Source organism: Patagioenas fasciata, chromosome Z (genome assembly GCF_037038585.1).
Source record: "Patagioenas fasciata isolate bPatFas1 chromosome Z, bPatFas1.hap1, whole genome shotgun sequence".
In the NCBI taxonomy this organism is placed as follows: Eukaryota; Metazoa; Chordata; class Aves; order Columbiformes; family Columbidae; genus Patagioenas; species Patagioenas fasciata.
Genome location: NC_092560.1, coordinates 82,659,288 through 82,682,928, shown reverse-complemented (window position 1 = coordinate 82,682,928; position 23,641 = coordinate 82,659,288). Strand labels below are relative to the sequence as shown.

Sequence of the window (23,641 nt, the reverse complement as noted above, 5' to 3'; positions counted from 1 at the left end):
GCTCTGAGCAACCTGAGCTGGTGAAGATGTCCCTGCTCATGGCAGGGGTGGCACTGGGGGAGCTGGGAAGGTCCCTTCCAACCCAAACTATTCTATGATTCTAGGATTCCATGGTTTTACTGTGTTAGAATTCAAATTTAGTGGCTGGCGTGTTTTAAACAGAATGAGTTGCCCAAAGCTTGGGGAAAGCATTTTCTAAGTGGGAAAGTCAAGTAAACTGATAAATTATGGCAGAATTAGAGAGATCACAAATTGTACCAGAAGTGGAGAAGCCCTGCAATATAATTTCTTGCCTGTTCTCTTATCTATGCAAGTGGATCTAACCAAGCTTGCACATTTATCCAGCTTTAAAACTTCAGACCTGATTTGAGGTGCAAAATATGACGGAAGGTTGATGAGACAGGGACACGGCTCCAGATGTCATCAACAGTCTGTTGCTATTGTTCAGGCTTTCTGGAGATCTACCTGGAGGCTCTTAGCAGGAGCAGAAATCTGCTTTGCGCTGTGTGTTAAACAAACAGTAGCAGGCAGTCCTGGCCTCAAGTAGCTATGAATCTAATAGCCCAGATTCCACAAATTTTAACCTGTTTTGTGTTACCACTGTACTCATACGAGTGGCCGCAAACAGATCAGTGTTTGAGGCAAGTTACTTGTGAGAGAGTTTGCAGGATTAACCTCTAGATTCCATGTTTAACTTGAAATTATGCAGGGGACAGGTCTTCTGCCCTTTTGTTCTTTTTTTGCTTTTCAGGGGTCATACCTACAAAAATTGTATTAATATAGGGTTTAGGTTTAGAACCTTGTTCAAGTTTTAAGACAAACTAATCTCCTCAAAGGTAGCTCAAATGCTTCTTTTAGATACAAAAATAAAGCCTGATAGTAAAAATGCTCCTGAGAGAAGTTTTATTGACTCCAGGGGATTTCAGTGCCGTTGGAGCAACTGAAAGAGCTGTTTCCAGCAAAACAAGGATTTAGCTCATGAAAGAGGCCTCACTCAACACAACTGTTTCTTGTCACGTAAGAGAGAAAAAAACTGCAAAAGAAATAGGACATAAAGTATGGAGTGAATAAAAGTGCTGCTTCCCTGCAAACATCCCTTACAAAGTCTTGAGCATAAGAGGGATTTTCAGCTGGTGATGCAAGAACCAAGGGGTGGGTTTCGTGGGTTGGGCTGAAATTTGACATCAGGAAGAAACTGAAACCCAGCATTGGTGGAAACTGTCGGTGATGCAGAGGTGAAGGCTGGATCTGGCTTGAGCTTTGGGGAGGCGAGCGAGGGCGGGAGAGCCTGCGATTCAAAGAGCAAAAGAAGCAGGAGACCACGAGTGACAGTGGAGGAGAAACAGAGAGAAAAGGGCAATCTGGCATGATAGGAGGGCAGCCATCGCACGTGTAGCAGGTAAATAAGTAATTACAGTAAAATAAGGGGCAATTTGACTGGAAAACATCTGGTTGCTGCTGCTCTCCTGGTCTGGCTGGATTTCTTGCAGACGATATGTGCTGTTCTCTCTACAGCAGGTTTCCGATACGTTTGTGCAAATCTAGGTTCACAGTGATCTGCATTGGTCTAAAATCTTTCTTAAAAGCTTAATCAGCTCCAAACACAAAAGAATTAGTTTTCAAATGGTGACTTATATTTTTTTAAAGTAAAATACATTAGTGTGAAAGACAACGTGAGTTCAGAGACAGGCATGGAACATCTGTAAGATGCATGCGTGTTACAGGAGGGGGGATTACAAGCTAAAGATCACTTGCAATTAGCTACTGAGCTTCCTGTGTGCTTTAGACTGCTTCCTTCCTATGTGTTAGCAAGCTGTTAACACCTGCATGGAACATAGTTGCCAAAAAATCTTGGGCTATTTAACTCTTAAAATAGTTTGATATGTTAAGAGAATGGCGTGGAATTATAGAATTAGGATATAAAGACGGATCATAGTGGAAACTGACTGTGTGATGAAGTGTAAACAAATCAGAAGCCAAATTAAGTCCTCTTAAATCTGACTCGGGTATGATTTGCCTCAACTTGACTTCTCTGGTCTTACAGGATGTGTTTTTCCTGTGCTACGTGAATAGTATTTGAGCATTGTGCAGATGCTACCAGGTTAATCAAACAAATAGTCATTTGAGCACGAGCTTTAGGGATGAGTGACCAGGGCATCTGCTGAGGCTGCAGGTCATACGGGACCCCATTAAACTCAGTAACAGTGCAGATCACCCAGAGTTGTGGATGGGAATGGGAGAAAAAAGTGTTATCTTAGCATCTGACCCTACAATGTGACATTGGCTCTGCCCTTGAAGAAAGAGATTTAAGATATTGTTTCCTGTATCCAGGTAAATCTCTTATCTAGCATCCACCATCCAGCAGCATGTTGAGAGACTGCAATAATGACTCTTTCCATCACATCCAGGGGAGGCTGCTAGCAGCACCGCACCTCTCTGACATTACACGCTCTAATTACACACAAGGTTTTTAAAAGTGCTGAAACATCACAGGAAAGAGAAAGAGATGAAAGCCAGGATTTCAATAAATGACAAACCAGGACTTTTCAGGTAAAATCCAGTAGAGAAAATGCAACTTGTTTCCTTTTGCGTTTGTTTCATGGGCAAAAAAAAATACTTAGATATTCCTGCAGGAGTGCAGAAACCACAAACACAGGCTGCAGTGGCTGCAATTAATTGCTCTACTGAGGGATGATGCATCATCCATGTCCTGCTGCAGCTTTGCTTTGAACAACTAAATGACTCTCCAGCCACCCATTCAGCACTGTTTTGCACTGTCTCTGGGCAGAAGGCCAGGATGTTTACATGCATAACTACTTTCTAAAAAGAGTTTTCCACAGATATATCAAATTAAGGTATTTGATGGAGGGATTAGGTTTGGTATTTTAAATTACCAGTAACCAAACAATTGATTTTTGCTCAGAAAGCATCCAAATTTTGTAACGTACAGGGCCAAAATAAGCTCAGTTTAGGATCAATCTACAGAAGCACCTTAAACCTGTTTCTAGAATAACTTAAAGATTTCCAAAGCACGTGAATTTGTGAATGCACCACGGTTTTGAAAGACTGCAGCTACTTTTGACTAAGGTATTTAAAGACTACAGGTATTTTTGGTCACCAGTGTTGGTTTGCTCCAGACTTAAATTCTTACAGCTTGTGCAAAGAAAACATCTGCCTTTGCAGAGTGATTTTATTCTTGACTGTTATTCTATGCACTGTAATATAAGCTTATTTTTAGAAGCTTATTTTTTATTTTCATATTTCAGACACAAGTGTGTATTTCTAAAGTACTCAAAAGCAGCAGTCTTTTCCTGTCAGGGAAAGTGAGAAAAAAGGAGTAGTCAGTATTTGCATTTATATAGCATCTTCTCTCAGAGGACAGAGAAGCACTTTGAAAATACCAAGTTGCCCAAGATCCAGGGAATTTTCAGTAAAAGGCTGTGTGATATTTGAAGGTCTGTCACCAACTACACTGGAGATGTAGCCAGGAATCTCTGACCTCCAGGATTTACAAGGGAAAGGAAACTTGGAAAAATGGAAAACAGTCTTTCTCATTAAAAAGGTTGTTCTGTGACCCATTGACATTATATACTCTGGAGCAACTTTAAGCTGTTGCAGAGTTGCCAGATAGTTTTTTGAACTCAAGTCTAACTGTGTAGAACTTTGATAACTGGATCAGTACAGCTTTGGTACTATAGAAAATATTGGTATAGGATTTAATTAGAATAACATTTTTATTGAATCCTGAGAATGTCAGTTTGCTAATTTTACCTCTTGCTCATTTTCAGGTCATCTTTTCCTTTAGAAATTATTTTTTAAATTGGGATGTGGGAGGCTTATTAGGTCACTGGAAGTGGCAGAATATAGATGTAATCAATAGTTCATCATTGGGAAAGAGGGTGTCGGAGGAGGTGTTACAGGTCAGGACAATTGTTCTAATTAGATTTGGAGACACAGGCCAAGAAAACTACTTGTTATTGCATTTACTCATCATCATCAGTTATAACCCTTAACGTTCATTTATCATCTTTCCAATTATTCCACAAAGAATTACAATGCATTTGCCTTACAAAACTCTCAAGAGTGTGATTCTTAGTATTTGAGTATTAAGATATGAAAAGAATTGTTGTAAAATATTTAAATTTATTGCTTATAACTGTCATTGCAGTATCTGTTAGGAAAATTAGCGTTAATCAGTACAAGAAAAAATAACCTACTAAAAATCTCACCAGGTCTCTCTGGGTCTTACCAGCAACCAAGTAAATCCACTGCAGAGCTATTAGTTCTCTTTTTCAAGAACAGAAAGGGAAGTAAAAGCTCTGAAGTGGAATCTCACCTTTTGCCCTTTAACGCTAAGTGAGAAGAGCAGCTTTCTCCGTGACAATATTTCTGCATTTTTAGATACTTGTGTGGTTTTAACAAAATACCTCTTTTTAGACCTATAACACTGGGCATGTCAGCAGTTCCAATTTGTGAACTCAATTATATACACCCTGACTCAAGATCTGAAGAAGAAATAGCTGTCGGCCTGTTTTTACTGGCAACACAAGAACTATGTGCGCAGTTATCTGTTCTGTTTTGTTGCTGCTTCTGTCAATATCCCATAAGTGATTTTATGTGTAAAAACTGTTCATGATCATCTTTGTTGGAGGGACTGTGTGTTCTGTGTGCTCCTGGCAAACATTCAATGTTCTGTGGTTCCTGAACTATCAACTGTTATCTCCTATTTTAAAGTAATTTCTTTTATGTCACAGTCAATTTTAAAATTATATTACTTTTAATATTTCATTTTTGATACATTTTTCAGTGTGTATCTATCAATATTCTTTCCTTGCTTGAATCATGTAGTTTATTATATTTCTAGAGTGTAACGGTCTGTTCTAAAAAGAAAAGCAAGTATAATTTTTAGTAGATGTCGATGTTTGTAGTTATTGATGTAGATATAACCATACATACATTAAGAACCTCCAGTTCAATGCATATCTAATTTTTGGAAAAAAGACTACAGCCAGTGAGATTTTCTTAGCATGAACAGCTTCCTAGACTTGCAGCAAAAATTGATATAATTTCCAGTTAGACAGCTAATAGTAAAAATATCAGTTTCAAAGAGCCAATTCAAAGTATTGTAGAGATCCGTCCCTTACACACCTCAATAGATCTATTTTGCAAGAAGTTTGTATTCTTTATGATGAGACCCAAAACATTGCTGTGTTATATATTGGAGTAATCCACAGATTTTAATTTTCTGTGATCTGGAATTGAAATCACATGAAGACCAGGAATATTGTTTCTTGCATTTTGAGCTCAGCAAAGGTGTTATGACTTCTACTGCTTTTAATCTAAACTTTTGACACCTCTTAATGTTTAGAGCAGAATAAGAAATATTATTAGTTAGGTAAATTAATCCCACCCACATTGTTTTTCATTATCTGAAAAAAAAAAAAATTGGTTTCAGAGGTGAAAGCAAATTGATTGTGGTCCTAGACCTCAAAACTTGTTAGATTTTCTGGGCCAAGCAGAAAATTATTTCTAATATTATTTTTTTCACTGTTGATTAATTTTTACCAGCACTACATAGACAGATAGAAAGAAAATCTGTCCTGAAACAAATTACTAAAATTTTGTAGAATTTCAAATCAAATTTATGAAGTGGACTCCTGAGAGCATTCATTCAAATGTTACAGGAGGCTGCTAAGAGAGACTGTGGAATCTCCATCCTTGAAGATACTCAAAGCTTCACTAGAAAAGGCTCTGGGTGGCCTGTCACAATTTTAGAGTAGGTCTTGCTCTTAGTGGTAGGTCGGAGTGGAGGACCTCCAGGAATCCAGAGTCATAGAATCACAGAACAGTTTGGGTTGGAAGGGACCTTCCCAGCTCCCCCAGTGCCACCCCTGCCATGACAGGGACATCTTCACCAGCTCAGGTTGCTCAGAGCCCCGTCCAGCCTGGCCTGGGATGTCTCCAGGGATGGTTCATCCACCACCTCTCTGCCCAACCTGGGCCAGGCTCTCATCACCCTCAGGGCCAACAGTTTCTTCCTCATGTCCAGCCTGAATCTCCCTCCTTTAGTTTAAAACCATCACCCCTTGTCCTGTCACAACAGGCCCTGCTCAAAAGTCTGTCCCCATCTTTCTCACAGGCCCCTTTTAAGTCCAGAAAGGTGCAATAAGGTCTCCCTGGAGCTTCTCTTCTCCAGCTGAACACCCCAGCTCTCTCAGCCTGTCCTCCCAGCAGAGCTGTTCCAGCCTCGGGTCATTCCTGTGGCTCCTCTGGCCCCTCTCCAGCAGGTCCATGTGTGTCCTATGCTGATGGCTGCAGACCTGGACACAGCTTCCACTGTAAATTAATCTGTAATTTTCTGAGTTTTGGACTCTGTGGATGAGAGTTTGAAACTCCGTTTATCCAAGAAAACTCACAATTTGAGCTGAGTAGACGCGCTACTCTGATCACCACTTATTCCATAAAGCTTCTTCAACATGATAACCATTCTTCCAGGAGATATCAAGTGATGACAAAATTTTAAATGATGGCATGTAAGTTAAATTATGACATTTAGATTAAAGCGTCCTATTTTCTGGGTTTCTTTCCTTACCTGTAACAACTAGAATGCTTTTTAAAGAGGAAAGATGTTAGAACAGAGAGGTGTATGAAGGTGTTTTGGGTGGGTGACAATGTCATCTGTACACTGGGTTTAATGCATGTTTTGTGTTGCAGCCCTGGCCCTGCCACTTCCACCTTATGGAGTCTTGAGCAAGTCATACTGTCTCTGAATGCTCTAATCTGCCCATGGCTTGGAGACAAAACTTTCTATGGATAAATATGTCCTGTGTGCATCACACCAGCTTGGAGGTCAGGGACACAACCGTTCTCTTATCAGAGGACTGAGCTCAGCCCGGCCACCAGGCTGCAAAGGCAGAGGAAAGCTGAGGTGAACTCTGGCATATAGAGATGGAGGAAGCTGTTATGTATTTCTTATGGCCATATATATGTGTGTGTGTGTGTGTGTGTGTGCTCTTCTGCATCACTATGTGAAATCATGGTATCTCATTTTATTTAGAATAGAATCATAGAATCATTTTGATTGGAAGAGACCCTCAAGATCATCGAGTTCAACCATTAATCCACCCCTGGCACTAACCCATGTCCCCAGGAATCTCATCTCTATCTCTGTTCAACCCCTCCAGGGACGGTGACTCCACCACTGCCCTGGGCAGCCTGTTCCAATGCCCCACAGCCCTTTGGGGAAGAAATTGTTCCCCAGACCCAACCTCAACCTCCCCTGGCGCAACTTGAGGCCGTTTCTTTGTGTCCCTGTCTCCCCTCAGCTCCTGTTCTCCAGCTGAACCCCCCAGGTCCCTCAGCCGCTCCCATCACACTTGTGCTCCAGCCCCTTCCCCAGCTCCGTTCCCTTCTCTCCACTCGCTCCAGCACCTCAAGGCCTTTCTTGGCGTGAGGGGCCCAAAACTGCCCCCAGGATTGGCGGTTTGGCCTCCCCAGGTCCCAGCACAGGGACGGTCACTGCCCTGGGCCTGCTGGCCACACCAGTGCTGGTACCAGCCAGGATGCTGGTGGCCTCTGGGCCACCTGGCTACACCTGGCTCTTATTTTGGTGTTAAGCAGGAGTCAAAGTTGCTGTGGAGTTGTCAAAAGAAGTAAAAGAGTCCTATTCACCTTTCAGTAGTGTAATGAACCAGAGCTCTAGAATGTTAATACGCATTTCTGCGTCATCTCCAGTGAGCTTTGAACCAAGCTGAGATTAATCTCACAAAGTTTAGTTGTGCAGAAGCTAGGTCTCTAGTGTAAGCTAGTCATTGAAGCACTTTCTGCAGTCAATGTGGAGATAGAAACACACTCAATGGCTGATTTGGCAGTCTGCCTACCTTAAAAAGTGATCGAACATTTCTGGAGATGTCTGTTTTCACCTGCTGGCTACAGCAGGAGTCTGCTGAACAACTCTGCTAAAGGTCCATCACTCTAATTAATTCTGCATTTTACATACCACACACATGTTCTGAACAGGCCCGTAGTAAAATCCAATGCATGTTTCCTCCAGAAAGCAAGCTGGATTTTTTTTTAAATATCTGTTTAGAAAAAGCACAATATATATCCTTAACTAGATGTAGATGTAATTAATGCTATTAAGATTGTGCATTCATTTGCCACTTCTAATATAACATTATTTTATTTTATCTTTTTCTATAATGTGACACCTAGAAAATTTAATTTCTATTATTTGCAGTGAAAGAGCAAAGACCCACAAGTAAAACACTCTCGTGCCTGAACTCTGGAAGTTCAACATGTAAAAAGGACATTTGGATCATGAACTTTAAGGCTGAATACATTTCGATGTGATTTTTTTTCCAGGAGGTAATCTGATAGTCTGGTATAGTATTTACAGTGAAGATATTTGAATCAATTACTATTTTGTGTTAAGAATTATCCAAGTAAAGAAAAAAAACCAGGGCTTGTAGTTCTCCTTAATCTTCATGTGGGACGTTCGTTGGTTCCCAGGGAAACCATTAAGGTAGGATTTGAAGACTACAAGCAAGAAAATATGATAAAGCAGAACTGGGGGCAGAATCTCTCATAAAAGCAGCTGAGAGTGAGTGAGTAACCCTAAATGTTAACTAGAACTGAGCTGGAGGTTCCCAGTAGTGAATGAGGACCTAAGAACTGATCCTAAGTATATGCAGAGTGTTAAGTGGTACAAAGCAATTTTAGAGGTGTGATGCAGTGTTTTCAGCCTACATGACACTGTAATCCTCAGACCCACCATTCTAAAATAATGAGCTATGGTTAATCAGGAATGCTTGCAGCAGGGATTGAAATGGTCAGTTCACTTCTTTTTTACGAACAAATTTTGCCCTCAACTACACTTCTGCCTGATGCGGTTGTGAAGGCGACATTCAGCCCGTCACTTGGATCTTCTTTTGACTGCAAGCCAAATGAAAAATTGCCTTTGACTTCACAGTGAGACTCACTTGCTACACAAGCTGCTTGGTTTTCCCTCTGGACATTTACTAGTCTGTAACAAAAACCCTAGTGTTTTAAAATGGGTTTTTTTTCCAGTGTGTTTTTAAGAGATCTGTGCAGAGCTGAGTCATTGTTCCGAACCTAGCCCTGTATTGGAGCTGTTCCATAGGATGGGGGATTTTTCAGTATGTTTATGCTGTTTAGCTGGTGCCTCTGACGTCCAGGTTCCCTCTCAGCTTCTTACACCCACTCCCTCAGAGTTTCCCATACTGGGCTTCTAATTTAACCCCTTGTGGGGATGAAGAGGAAGGGAGGCAGTGGTACACACCCCGAGCAACACAATTTTATTGTCACGGTCTTTAGCTACGGGGAAGCTACATCTCTTTGCAAACTAATCCATGTGATGCTCACCATCCTTTCTGAGTCAGATTAACTCTTTCCTTAAAGCTGAAAGCAGCTGCTGAAGACTCAAGAGAGGTAGAGCTCTGTCTCTCTTTTCTCCCGCTGGCCTGGCTCCATTTTCGCTCTTTTTGCATGCAATAATTGACTCTTCTGACTCATAAAGAGCTGTTACCTCTCTGATATTAGGGAAGCATTTGAGCAATGAAAGTCAGTGGCTCTAGGTTGCTGTGTGAGGTCTTTTCAAGTCAGTCAATGAAGCATTTACCTGTTATCTGTGCTGGGAAGGAAAAAATCACCATAACCAACCATAGCCAGTGCTGGACATCGCACTACCTGAAAGGAGGTTGTAGCATGGGGGGGTTTTGACCTCTTCTCCCAAGTAGCTAATAAGAAGACAAGAGGAAATGGCCTCAAGTTGAGCAAGGGGAGGTTCAAATTGGATATTAGGCAAAAATTATTCCTGGAAAGGGCTGTGGGGCATTGGAACAGGCTGCCCATGGCAGTCGTGAAGTCACCATCCCTGGAGGGGTTTAAAAGTCATTTAGATGAGGTTCTTGGGGACATGGTGTGGTGCTAGACTTAAGTTATGGTTGGACTTAATGGTCCTGAGGGCCTCTTCCAAACAAAATGATTCTATGACTCTCTGATTCTATAACCACACTAAAATTTGTCATCCAAAGTCTGGACTGAAAGGCTCTTTAGATTAATACCAACTCCTGGCGTTGAAAGTCTTCCCAGCTGGAGCTGGCAGGTCTGGTCCTCTCTGTGCATGGATGATGTGAACCGCGCTGCTGGCTGCTCTTCCATCCCCCTCTGACCCACACTGAAAATCTCTGCTGCACGCTGGCCCGCTGTGAACTCCTCGGTGGATGTTCTGGACTCCTCCATGTGTGGTGATGCCAGGTGAGAGCTGCAGTGCTGCGGAACTTTGCAGTGGGTGGGGTTCATAATCAGAGGGTTGTTCTGAAGGTTTTTAGTAGTGGAAGTATCACGTATTAGTTCTTCATCTGCTCTCATTAGGGGGTATTTAATTTCCCATCAGACGTCTTTGCTTATCAAGAGTTTATTTCATTCCAGTTCATGGCTGTAGACTTAAAAAATTAAATTCATGTCTCGTTAGTTTATTGTCATTTTGAGAACTCGTTCTCTGAAACCCATGTTTATTATTTTCCCTTTAAAATGTGGAAGAGTTTGTGTCCTTCAGAGTGACCTTAAAAGGCAGTTGCACAAACAAAGAGATCAGATGCCATTAGCAGCCTTCTGCTGGATTAGTGGCCAGAAAAATCTGGTGAAGATGCCTGGAGCTTCCTAGCGTCACTGTTGTGATTTTGTACGTAATTGCCCACAAGCAGCTACACAACATCCAGCAAAACCCATCTCAGCCACAGCATAGCGCTGTCAGGCCTGTGCACCCGCACATCCCTCCCCACCAGCTTTCCAGCTGAGGCAAATTGAGGCCAAGTGCCTTTCCCAAGGTCACACAGCAAGGCAGGACCTCTCCTGCGGTTAAACCCCATCTCTACATGGCTCCTAGGCTTTTCGTCTTGGCCACTTGTGTAACACATCTTTATCCTCCTGCCTACTTGGGCTGAGTGGTTTGGTTGGAAAATCAGCCTGTGTTAGGAAAAAATAGAGATGTGATTCAAAGTTGTCTGAAGATTTCTGTGGGACTTGCTTGAGAATGCCACAAGTCACTTGTTCAGGGCATCATTTTGCAAACACTCGGAGCTGATGAAAGCCAGCACAGCTACAAAAGCAGTCCAGCCTTCCCACCCTTCATCTTCTCAGCCCTTCACCATTCCTCTCATACTCAGTTCTGGCGAGGCCCCACCTTGAATCCTGTGTTCAGTTTTAGGCTCCTCACTATAGGAAAGACGTTGAGGTACTGTAGAGAGTTCAGAGGAGGGTGACAAGGCTGATAAGGTGTCTGGAGCACAAATCTGATGAGGAGGAGCTGAGGGAACCAGGGATGTTCAACCTGGAGAAAAGGAGGCTGAGGGGAGAGCTTATCCCTGTCTACAGCTACCTGAAAGGAGGCTGTAGCATGAAGGGGGTTGGTCTGTTGTCCCAAGGAACAAGCGACAGGACAAGAGGAAATGGCCTCAAGTTGTGCCAGGGGAGGCTGGGGTTGGATGTGGGGAACAATTTCTTCCCCAAAGGGCTGTGGGGCATTGGAACAGGCTGCCCAGGGCAGTGCTGGAGTCACCATCCCTGGAGGGGTTTTAAAGGTGTTAAGACGAGGTTCTTGGGGACATGGTTTAGTGTTAGAGTTAGGTTATGGTTGGACATGATGATCTTAATGGTCTCTTCCAACCAAAATGGCTCTATGATTCCATGATCTCCAGCTTCCCTACTCATACGTCCTGTGTATCATCCCCTCTCCAGTTTTCTAGGTGTGTGTGTGTGCTTGTGCAGTGAATCTGGACTGGGAAGCTGATCCACGTGAAAACTAACATTTGAATTATTTTTCTTTACCTTTCTGATGGTCACACCACATTCGTGCAAACACTAATGCTACAACAGGGAAGGAGCAGTGCAACAGCAAAGACAAGTAGCTGAGAGCAGGACAGCTTTGCTTTATTTTGTTGGCAATACCAGCTTAGGCCAGGCTTTAGCACTTGTAATACTGCAGCTTGATGTTATCTTCAGTCATTAAATACCCTTTATATCCGAGCAAACCATGAACATTTCCATAAAATCATGTAGTCTGGAACAGCTAGTTGGAAATGTTTGAGCACATGGCATTTATATATTTATTTATTTATTTACTTTTAATTATGGCCTATTAGACCAGATGCTGCACTTTCTTTAGGCAACTACACAGGTGTAGGAGAGTCAAAGAAAACCCTTTTTGTACCCAGATTGATATAATTTAGTCTCTTCCAGAGTCAGAAGATGCTGTGCTGCCCAAGGGTAGCATGCAAACGGGAACGCAGTGCTCAGACCAGGCTGCAGACACAGAAAACACGAGGGGAGCAGAAAAGACCTTTGACAGCCTCCCCAGGCTGGGAGGCAGAGGTTGGGGAGGGAAAGGGAGATGTTGTACTTTGGATGTTCAACTTGTCAGAATTTATTTAGTGAAAAAACAGAAATGTTTCCCAAAGCTCCTTTTTCTGGGCTCTGGGCACATCTGTTACATGTTCAGAAAAGGAGCTAAAATAACACAGGGGGAGAAAAGTTAACTCCATAGCAGCAGACATGGAAAAGGAGCAGCAGCCACTTCTGGCTATCGAATTCTAGCTGTGACGGGGGGAAACTTCACCCTCTAGCCCACCCTAAAGTTGTTGGGAATAAAGAGTTTCCCAGTAGGATGTTCAGGAGGTTACGTTATCGAAAATCCTCTGGAGAACAGTATCTGACCAGCTCCTGGGGACACCTTATCCCCATCTCAGTGCCTGTTATACCCCTGTAGCTCATCTTTAACATGAGCAGGATTTTGGGGCTGAAATTGAGATTTTTTGCAATGATAGTCTGGTTGGAACCAATGAAGATCTCAGTTACATTCCCTTTTGTCACCAGGACCAGAGCTCAAGCAAAATGGGGCAGGACATGGGAGTCTGAGGTACCGACAGAGCCTTTGACAAGGGCTGAAACGGGAATGGGAGTAGGGAAAACACAACCACATCACTTGAAGCCAAGCAAAAAATCATCTGCGTTAAAAGCTGTCTCCTAAATAACACAATCTCTCTGCTTGCTGCCAATTGTACTTGATTAATCAGGTTCCTGTGGGGGTGTTTTCCTTCACTCCATTCCTAACAGCATATTTTTCCATAAGTGATCTTAGTCTTGTTGCAGATAATTCATTGCCTGCAAGATCACGACTGCTCCAAAAAGTTGCAATGTTTTGCCTTCAGAAACTAAAAAAATTCCTATTGGAAAGACATCGATATCTTTTCAAGACATCGGTCCCACAAAGGTATTTGTTCTTTTAAAAGTAATTATTGTGTGTATCCCCCTCTCTGGCAAAAAAGGGGGAGGGAGTTAGGCTGGTTTTGATCCTCTGAAGGTGACTGAGGTTTTCCTTGCTGGTGTCCATTAGATAGCTTCAAAGCAGGGAGCGTTTATGTGCAATACACCTGTTTCCAATAGCTCCCCCACCTCCACAAAGCCAGCTGCAGCAGAAAGTCCTGTTGACTCTGAGGAAAGCACATTTTATAATAACTTCCCATCCTCCAGCCAGATGGGATTGAGCTGAGGCAGCTGCAGTCCAGGTCCCATGAGAAATACTACAAAATGTGCAATTAAAAGAATTAGTTAATGCCTTTTTTTATTTTTTTTATTTTTTTTTTATTTTTTTTTTTTTAATTTAAATCCAGCATGGTAACAAATAGGGAAAAAAGCTTGAAATAGCTATTCTACGTATCAGTCCAATACCACGTTGGATGCCTTCCAGGATTGCTCTAAGCTTTCCTCAGGGATTTAAAAGAGTTTGTGGGTGCTTGGCCAATTGCTGGATTAAGGATCTCTATTACTTATGGTAACAGGGATAGGTTAAAGTCATTTGCACAGTAGATTTTGCTGTGAGAACAGCAATTAAAAAGGAAAAAAAAAAGTGGGTCTGAATTGATACAAAAGTGATTCAGGTTCTGCTCCCTCCCTTGGAAATCAAGATTTCCTCCCATTGATTTAAGCATGTACTGGCTTAGGTTCTGATTAAGCAGTAGTGCAGAATTTGCCTGATGATTCAACTTTATGGGGGATGTACAAATGAAAAATACATGGCCAAATACGTCCCTGGCACAACTCCGTGAAATCTGGCATTTACCCATTCGTTAGCTGCTTGTTGTTCGAGGGTGTCTCTGCTAACCTTCAAATGGTGCAGTGAGTGAAGATTTATTCCACAGGCATTTAAATTCCTTTTCCTGAAGCGTTCATAGCAAACAAAGCAGTGTGTGTACCGGGAACTATAGCCCCATAAACTCTATTTGTTATTGCCATAACAGTTGGTATTTAGTTTGTAGCCAAGTGAGACGACCAAAACGTGAAACATAACCTAAAAAAACAGGGCAGATTCCATTAACAATCCTTAACTTCTCTGATCGCACTCTCAGATTTCATACAGCAGCCAAATTATGCAAACACAAGTGTTTTTTTTCATTTTATATTATTCTCTGCCATCCCTGTGGGGAAACCTGGAGGTCAAGCGTCTTAGCGAAGGGCATGAAAATGAAGGAATGTTGAATAATAAGTGCTTTAGGTCATGCAAGCTGTTCCTATCTCTCACCTTCCTAACAGATGATTACAGAATAGCTTAGATAAGGAAGTTTTGAGCGGCTCACCCCATGACTCTGGGGTGTTAGTACACAATCTGCGAAGCTGTCAGTGCATAGATCATCAAAGGAGTTTTTGAATCTCAGTGAGCACTTTGCCACGTGGCAGGGACTTCCAAAAGCCACGTGCTATATAAATGGGTTTATTTCTGTTAATAGTCTGAAATTGCTTCATTTTTGTTGCTTTTTAAATCCTTCCAGTTCTAGGAAAAATGGTATTTTGAAGCATCTGATTTTCTTGCACTGTCTGGAAACGCAACTCCCCTTCTCTCCTCAACCCAGACCATTTTTTAATGTTCCTGGGAGGAAGGAATTACCACAACTCCCAGGTTTGCCTCATCTTCTTTGTCATGGTGAGAGGAGGGTTAATGGTGGAAGGGGGAAAGCAGGGTTAGCGAAGGGGAGTGCTAGTCATGTGGACAGAACGCCAGCAGCAAAGCTGGCACATGTTGTTTCACTCTCATGAAAGTATGTTTTATTCATTTGCTGATGATTTTCTACAGAAGATATAAGAGAGAAGAGTACCAGAGTAATTGTGGAAATGTAGGTGGAATTCTGTAGCTTTTTTCCCCTTCAGTGGCAGGTCACTGCGGGAAATGTGAGTTTGTGACAGTTTCACTGGAATTAATATAGGCACTTTCAGTGGATTAAATATTGAAGGGGCAACATTCATAGCTCACTTCCTTCTGTTATTTAGTTGCCGTTGACTTCCACTTGTTTTCATGCTGTTGTCTCGCCAGTGTTTAGCCATCCACTGTGCAGATACCTGCAGCTGAACTGGTCATCTCAAGATTGCATTGGACACAGGAGGAAAACTTTTTGTGATGGGGACAATCAGGCATTGGAATAATCTCCCCAGGGAAGTGGTGGGTCCCCCAACACTGGACACTTTTAAGGTTCAGCTGGACACGTTGCTGGGCCATCTTGTCTAGACCAGGCTGGTGCCAAGAAAGTTTGGAACAGATAAGTCTTGTGGTCCCTTCCAACCTGATGTTCTATGATTCTGTGACTATAGTCAGGAAAGACGAAGGCACTTCTAGCACGTGATTCATTTGACATAGCTGAGAAATTGTCTGTAGGATGAAAAGAGCTGATAGTCTTTGTGGAGTGCATTGATTAAATCTCAGCTAACCGCACAGAGGGTTTCAGTAGGCAAATATGTTTATGGGGAGAGTCAGGCACATCTATGCTTTGTGCCATTAATACCCAGATTTCCTCGTTCCCCTGAGCTGTGTGTGATACTTGTCCATCTTAACGCAATGATCCTGTGTCATGTCAAATAGTTCAGGGTGGCAGACCCCAGGGAAATGAATCCTGTGCCCAGTCAGGCGGATCCTGCTCTTGCAGTCTTAAGACTGACATGGTCGTATGTTAAAAGGCAGAAGAGTTGGTTTATGCCATAAGCGGAAAGCTACGTCCAGTTGTCCTTGTTACTCTTGCAATACACCTGCAAGGCCAAGAAACGCAATGATTGCCAGCTCCAAAATGAGGAAGAAGATGCTGAGGAGGGTAAAGATACACATCTCCATGCCATATGGAGTGTAAGGCGAGGTCATGAAGTAGTAGATGACTCCATCACACCGTGTAGAAATCCCAGTTCAAGTGTTGGAAGCAGCTGCGTTTTGTCAGAAGCGCCGTTTTGCCTTCCCAAGCCAGCTCGGAGACCTCGGCGTTGCTGTGTAGCTCTGCCTGAAGTCGTGAAGGAAGCCTGGTGAAACATCTCCTAATTGGAAGATGATGTTATAGTTTGGGCTGTTGTCTCCCCTTGGGTGGGACAAGGATGAGCTTGGCTTTTGGTCTGGTGGGAGGAAGTTTAGGATTTAACATTAAAAAAGGACTGGGTAGTTCTCCAAAAATAGCAAACTAAGGAATAGTTAATGATTTTTTTATTTGAATCTCTTGCTTATAATATTAATATCCTATTAAAACCAATGGGGTATGAAACATCCCCTTGACATCCACCCTGCAGATATTTATCACATTGATAAGATCCCTCTCAGCTTCCCTTCTCCAGCTGAACAGCCCCAGCTCTCTCAGTGTCTCCTCATCAGAAAGATACTCAAGATTCTCAATGAATCAGCTTGGATGGATATTGTTGAACTGTAACTTTTTTCTAGCTCTGCAACTTTTCACTAGCTGCTGGGAAAATAATACTTGTAACAGGAACATATCGGTTCTGCAGCACATACGCGCCGTGATGGGAGAGCGGGGGTAGCAAGGAAGGGCAACAGACACGAAATGCAGAGTTAATGGTTCTCCTGCATATTTTAGGGAAGGGTGTTGTGCTGGTTGGAGGCAGCAGCTGGTGAATTCAACTACGTAACGTTCCAAGTCAAGCTCTGCTGTGTGTAGGGCTGGTCAGAGCTTGCAGGGATTTATCAGATGTCTGGCCCAGAGCAAATCATAGAACAATTTGGGTTGGAAGAGACCTTCCCAGCTCCCCCAGTGCCCCCCTGCCATGACAGGGACATCTTCACCAGCTCAGGTTGCTCAGAGCCCCGTCCAGCCTGACCTGGGATGTCTCCAGGGATGGTTCATCCACCACCTCTCTGCCCAGCCTGGGCCAGGCTCTCACCACCCTCAGGGACAACAATTTCTTCCTCATGTCCAATCTGAATGTCCCGTCTTCTACTTTAAATCCATCACCCCTTATCCTGTGAAGCTGGTGACCATCTAAGCTGAGATCATGTGCCACAGCACAACGTTTATCACGAAAACACTGATTTTTGCAGTGCCACTCAGTTCCTCTGCTTCATCAACTGGAAGGTGCAATGCTGAGGAAAAAGGCCTGTTCTTCCTTTGCCCAAAGCATATGGATTCTATACATATACATCTGAACTACAACTTCCTTGGATTTCCAAGCCAAACCTGTAGTGTTATCCCGGGCGAGGGGATAACACCTTGAACATGAGCTGTCACAGGGAAGTTAATGACCATGCCGTAGTTCCCTGCCAGGCTAAAAGGCTTTAAGTTCCCTGCTGCTTTGTATATGATATGGTTCATTTTTCCCATTTGGAAAAGGGAATGAAAAACTCTACCCAGGACACTGTAAGGGATGGCTGTAGGCCTGAAGGGGTAAAGCAAGAGAAAGTGGGAAAGCTGTAAATTAAAAAGGGGTAAGGCACAGTCTTCATCTACCCTTTCCACCTTTCTTTTCATCTGTCTGTTAAACTTCAGAGCAAAAATGTAATCACTTTATACCAACAGTGTACAACAATATGTTTATCTTCCATAATCTCTTTGCCACAGTAAAAAAAAAAGAAAAAGGAGAATTTATTGTGATTATTGCACCTTTTATTAAGCAAATATTTTGTCCGTGATTCCAAAGGAGGTGAACTCAGAGCGTTGTTGTTTGCCAGATACTTTCATAGACTGCAAGGACCCACAAACCATCCTAGTTATGACTTTTGTTATCACAACAGGGAGGAGCTTTGCTTATCAATTATCCAGCTTTTGGACCTTTGAAGTGTTCAGTGTGAATCCAACATCGTGGTTCATTTTCTTAAGCGCTGCATGGCTTGTGAAAGAGGATACTGATTTGGCTGCTCCTGTGTCATCCACATCTCTGAAATGATAGTGACATAAAATAGGGATCCAAAATGCAGATATAATATTTGATTTTAAACTAATTGTGAAAAGAGCAATTATTCGTTATAGAATACCCTCAATGGCTTACTGTGATTGTGCCCCAGGTTTATCCTCCTTCTTTACCCAAGTCCAAAGCCTTAGTCTATCACCGCCAGTAGCTATTTTGTTGCTGCTGTTCGCTCATGTGGATCTTATTTATTGCCATTTGACAGAAGCTAAAAATGCAGTTCAGAAAATGCTTTACCAAGAGTAATTTGTTCCCAGCAAGACCTTTTTAGCTACACAGTAACATGAAAGCATCAAAGTGCCAGGAGAACTTTTTAAAAATAAACTGCCCTGATGCTAAAATAAGCTTTAATTGATTGAGAATTGCACTGAGCCTGACAATCCAAACCATTTATTATTATTTTTCTTTTCAAGCTTCAGCTTCATGTGATTTAAAGTGACTGAATTACAGTTCCCACATACCTTCCTACCCACAATGCGTGGAAAAAAACCCACGCACAAACTTCTTCGTTCCAGAGGAGCTGCTGGATACACCTGGAAGCAAATAAAAAAGCTGATTCAAAGTGAGGTTTAAATAAAGGTGATGATGATGGGAATGTTCTGCAAAAAAATCCCTATTCTGGGTAAATGCCATGCTGTGCTTCCCTCTCCTTAGAGGAGAGCTCTCCTGGGGATGTCTCTCCATGTCAAAACCATTTCTTTCATGCCTGCTTGTAGAGCACTGAATCCCGTAGGCCAGATGTTGTTGCAGCTCCCAGCGTTGGAGATTAATAATAGACTGCAGATAAACTACCATTCTGTCTTCTCCATTTTAGGTTTTTAAAGAAAAAAAATGACAACTGATGGCTGTTCTTGGCTATTTAAATAAATAGAAGGTTGCAGGCTCTCTAGCAAAAGGTCAACACCACCACCAAAAACTGCTGATAAATGTGCTAAAGTGCCTGGCTGATGGAGAAGAAGATGTAGTGCTGGTCCAGCACTAGGCAGAATTAAACACTGGAAGTAGGTGAAATATAACAAGTATCAGTGGGGTCGGTTGTGGGGTTTCTTCTTGGCAGAAGAAACCTGGTCAGATATTAATTAGTGAGAATTAGTGATACTTTATAAAGTATGTCAGCAGTGCTCATGGTGTGTTGATGTGTCAGCAGGGAAAGCATGGATTGCTCCCTTCAGCTGAGGGAGTTTATTTTAGACTCAAACCAGTGTAACAGGGCTCGTGGTTATGGTTATCTGCAATTCCCAAAGGTCTGAACAACTCCCAGCCCGGCCAAAAGATGAGTTTAACATCTCACTCTAAGTCCTTAATCTGAACTGTAGCCCTGGACGATTCACTGCAGCCAAGCGCCAAATGAGGATTTTCATTAACTCCCCAAATTTTAAGAGGAGGAAGATGCTTAAATACCCTTTTGGCTGAGACACGTAGTCTCCCTGCCCATGTCAGCATTGCCTGTGACAGTGCAGTGACATTTACGTTCACAGAGCTGGCAAAGCTCAAACTACTGGTAAAAGTTAGGGGTGATCCAGGTCCTATCTGCAGATTAGTTTCTCGGTCTGGGTGTCCCCTCAGAGGGGGCAGAGCATTGTCACCTTGGGTTTGCATCCTAGTCCATGTTTGCAAGCTGAGCAAGTTGCACACTCTCAAACATCCCCTCTAAATCACAATTCCTGCCTGCTTTCTCTAACAAATCCCTTTCTGACCTTTTTGACTCCTAAAATTACGAATTTTCATGGCAAGAACTGGCTCTGCTGATGCCCAGCTGCAGTGTTTGGCACTCTCTAGTTCCAGGAGTGGTCTCTGTTTGCTACCCTAATACAGATAAGCTTGACCCAAAAATTCATGGCAGATCACAGATCCAAAGGAAGGAATTTGAAAGGGTCGATGGTTTTATTAATAACCATCTCTGTAACTGCATGCAGGTCAGACCAGACACTGCGCAGAACTTAAAAGCTGAATCCACGCTGCCACAGGAGGGGCAGAAGATGTGCATAGTCACAGGACTGCAGGGACAGAGATTTCTTTCTTCAGGGCTGGCTGTCCAGATTTCCAGTGAGAACTTCTGCAGTACCAGAAGTGCAAAACAAAAGGTATTTCAGGAAGAATGGGGATTTTTGGAGACCACAGAATCACAGACTGGTTGGGGTTGGAAGGGACCTCTGTAGATCATTCAGTCCAACCCACCTGCTCAAGCAGGGTCACCAGAGCAGATCACACAGGGTCCTGTCCAGGCGGGTTTGAATGTCTCCAGAGAAGGAGACTCCACAACCTCTCTGGGCAGCCTGGGCCGGGCTCTGGCACCTCAAAGGAAGGAAGTTTCTCCTCATATTCAGATGGAACCTCCTGTGTTTCAGTCTGTGCCCGTTGCCCCTCATCCTGCCATTGGGCACCACTGAACAGAGTCTGGTCCATTCTCTTGACACCCATCCTGGAGATATTTATCAGCATTGATAAGATCCCTCTCAGCTTCTCTTCTCCAGCTGAACAGCCTCAGCTCTCTCAGTGTCTCCTCATCAGAAAGATGCTCCAGACCCCTCAGCATCTTTGTGTCCTTCTGCTGGACTTTCTCCATTAATTCCTTGTCCTTCTTAAACTGGGGAGCCCAGAACTGGACACAGAACTGCAGATGTGGCCTCACCAGGGCAGAGCAGAGGGGGAGGAACAACCTCCCTCCACCTGCTGGTCACACTTCTCCTAATGCACCCCAGAACCCAAGCCTCCAAGAGATAGTTTGTGTCCTAGACTGATCTGAACATGGACTATTTAAAAAATCATGATGTGTCTGAAAACATCTTGGTTTGCCTAGAGGACTAACTCAGGCAGACAGGCAGACAACCCAAGACAGTGCTTGTTGGCTGCAGTGTGTAGTTAACAATGTAGTCAGTGTTGTAGGAGGACACCATGAAGAATGGTTGGAAAGCTGGATGTCTGGACTGCTTGAAAGTTTGTGTGAATCGAAGATGATGGCTGATTCAAGCTTCAAGATCAATGCGGAACTGTGGTAAAAAGGCAAAAGTAACTTCTCAATAGTCTAAATCATCTTCTGTAATAGTTTTCTTCTACATCTTGATTATAAACACATGATATAAAATTGTTGAAGTACTTAATTAACTTACTATTCAAGAGGAATATTTTCTTTTTGAATATTTACCCCAGTTTCGACTACTGCTACTAACTGACGTAGCAAACTCTATTCCAGGATCAGATTCATTGTTTCTGTGAATTTAATCTAACTTTATACATCATATTATGAGTTTCTTAAATATCTCACATTAACATTTTTTTTTTTTTCTGTGAAAATAAGTTGTTAAAACAGTGAAATAATTATTAAGTGGGTTTTTCAGCATTAGTTCCTTATTCTGACCATGGGAAATATTTGTTCATTGTAGTGTTAATGGTAGAATATTTTCAGGGAAAACAAATGTCGAAACTTTCAAATGACTTTAAAATTATAAAGTGAGTGACACTGACTCCAGCACTTCCCAGGATTTCACTGGAAGGTTTTAAGCTTGGTTTTGATGAACTAGGTGGGAATTACGACTTGCCTGGGATAGAGGAATGATCACGTTCCTACTCCAAGGTCAAGTGTTGGCCGTGGAAATCCCTCAACCCCTCCATGGTTCTGCCAACATCTCAGACATGTTGATTTGGTGCTAAATCCAGGGCTCTCTTGTGGTGGTTGAAAATCAAACCGAAGTTTTTAACAGATGATTTCTGTAAAGGCAACATGGTCTTGTTTCTTTTTTTCCTGCAGAGAAACAGAGCTTCCATTATTCTCAATTATTTGCAGGGTGGTTGCGAGCATGCACAGGATCGTAGCAAGAGCACTAAACTTCCTATGTTCTCTAGGAATTTGGAAGTACCACTGGGAGACCAAGGCTGACCCTAACATTGAACCCAGCTTAATTTTTGCACTTTGCTATACGTTTTAGCAAGCCCTTCTGTAAGTAGCTGTTAATAGTAAATGTACAGCATTATAGCCATGTCAGCCTCTGCATCAGAGCTTCCTACCAGCAAGAGGGAGACCTTGTTTAGAGGAAACTGGTCATGATTCAATAGATGATGTAATGTATACCTGGTGTACAGACCGTATGCTCTCTTCAGGACATGTTGTCCAAGCCAGGCAGCTCCACGGGTAGGAGACCTGGTGCCAACATGGCCATTGTCGTCTCCTTGTGGCTTAGCCCAGCTCAGGAGAAAATACGTTTACATCCTAGCTGCCTCCTTTCAGCTTCCTTCAATATCCCAGTTTAAGACATATGGAATTCTGGCAGTGATGGGGAACTAGACATTGTGTTAAGCACTAGATTATGCTAATAAATTCCTGTTTTATATCTGCAAAAGAATTAATATTGATAAGCATATGTTTAAGAGTTTCGTATTCAGCAGAACCTTCCAGGCATATACCTACGCGCCAGTGCTCCGTAAAATCAGGGATCTAGCAGGTGACACCAGCACGATAGAAAGTGTAAATAGACTTGATTTAATTTTTATTTAGGGGGAAAAAAAAGGATACTAGAATGAGATGCAAAAAGTGTACTATAAAAACCTTTTACAGTATTTTGCTGTGCTGTGTGTGAAGTTCTTTAATCTGCATAACAGTCATGAAGAGGAGGGGAGAGAAAAACTCCCGAAGGGGAACGTGAAGCATGTTTTCCTTCACTCTGAACCCATGCAATACTGTAAGTTTAACATCTTCAGTGATGTACACATTAAACAACTAACAGACAGATGCTGCTTTCTGAGACACTAAATACCCTTGCTTTCAGCTGAAATTAGAATACAAAATCAGTCAAACACAGATTCAAATGACAGGTGCAGTGAAAGTTACTTAAGGAAATTCTCAAATAGACCTGCCCGCTAGGAGTTAATTTTTCGGTTTCATTTGCATTAAAAAATAAGCTGCACCCAAGAAATAAGGTCTGCATATTGTCCTTTGAGATGTGCTTGTTCCCCACACAAAAGAAGCAGAGTCTGACTCTTACCAGGTTTTGTCCTGCTAATTCAGCTTTCCTTATGTGGAGCTTCAGAAGCACGGTCTTGGTGGATAGCCAAAATTTGTCTTTGAGATTCAGTGTTTACGTCTATTTTTCTTTTTCTTTTTTTTTTTTTTCTTTTTTTTGATTCAACTCTGTTTTGTTTGGACTTACAAGCAAGTGATGAACTCCCATTGGAGGTATCACTGTTTTGAGCATGTTCATGTCTGTGTTAGAGGGCTCATGGTCTCACTGCTCAGGCTGGGGGAGTTTTTTCCCATTGATTATCTCTGATGATATTTAGCAAGCAGCTCACATACAACAAAATAAAGGCCAGCAAGGTGTAGAACCAGCTGCTTCTGGTAGCTTCATATTATGATAGACCATCAACACTTCCACTTGCCACTTCTGCTGTAGGCTCTGAATTCTGT

General features: G+C 42.5%; 1 protein-coding gene across 2 annotated transcripts in view; it reads left to right on the top strand.

Annotated features, from left to right (window-relative positions):
• The first annotated feature begins 1,275 nt into the window (after window positions 1–1,275).
• The window catches only part of ST8SIA5 (ST8 alpha-N-acetyl-neuraminide alpha-2,8-sialyltransferase 5), a 79,983-nt gene continuing 57,617 nt past the window's right edge, over window positions 1,276–23,641 (top strand). For both annotated transcript variants that reach the window (XM_071802197.1, XM_065860231.2), the window contains exon 1: window positions 1,276–1,399. The gene's annotated coding sequence lies outside the window, so the exon portion shown is untranslated. The remainder of the gene's footprint in view (window positions 1,400–23,641) is intronic.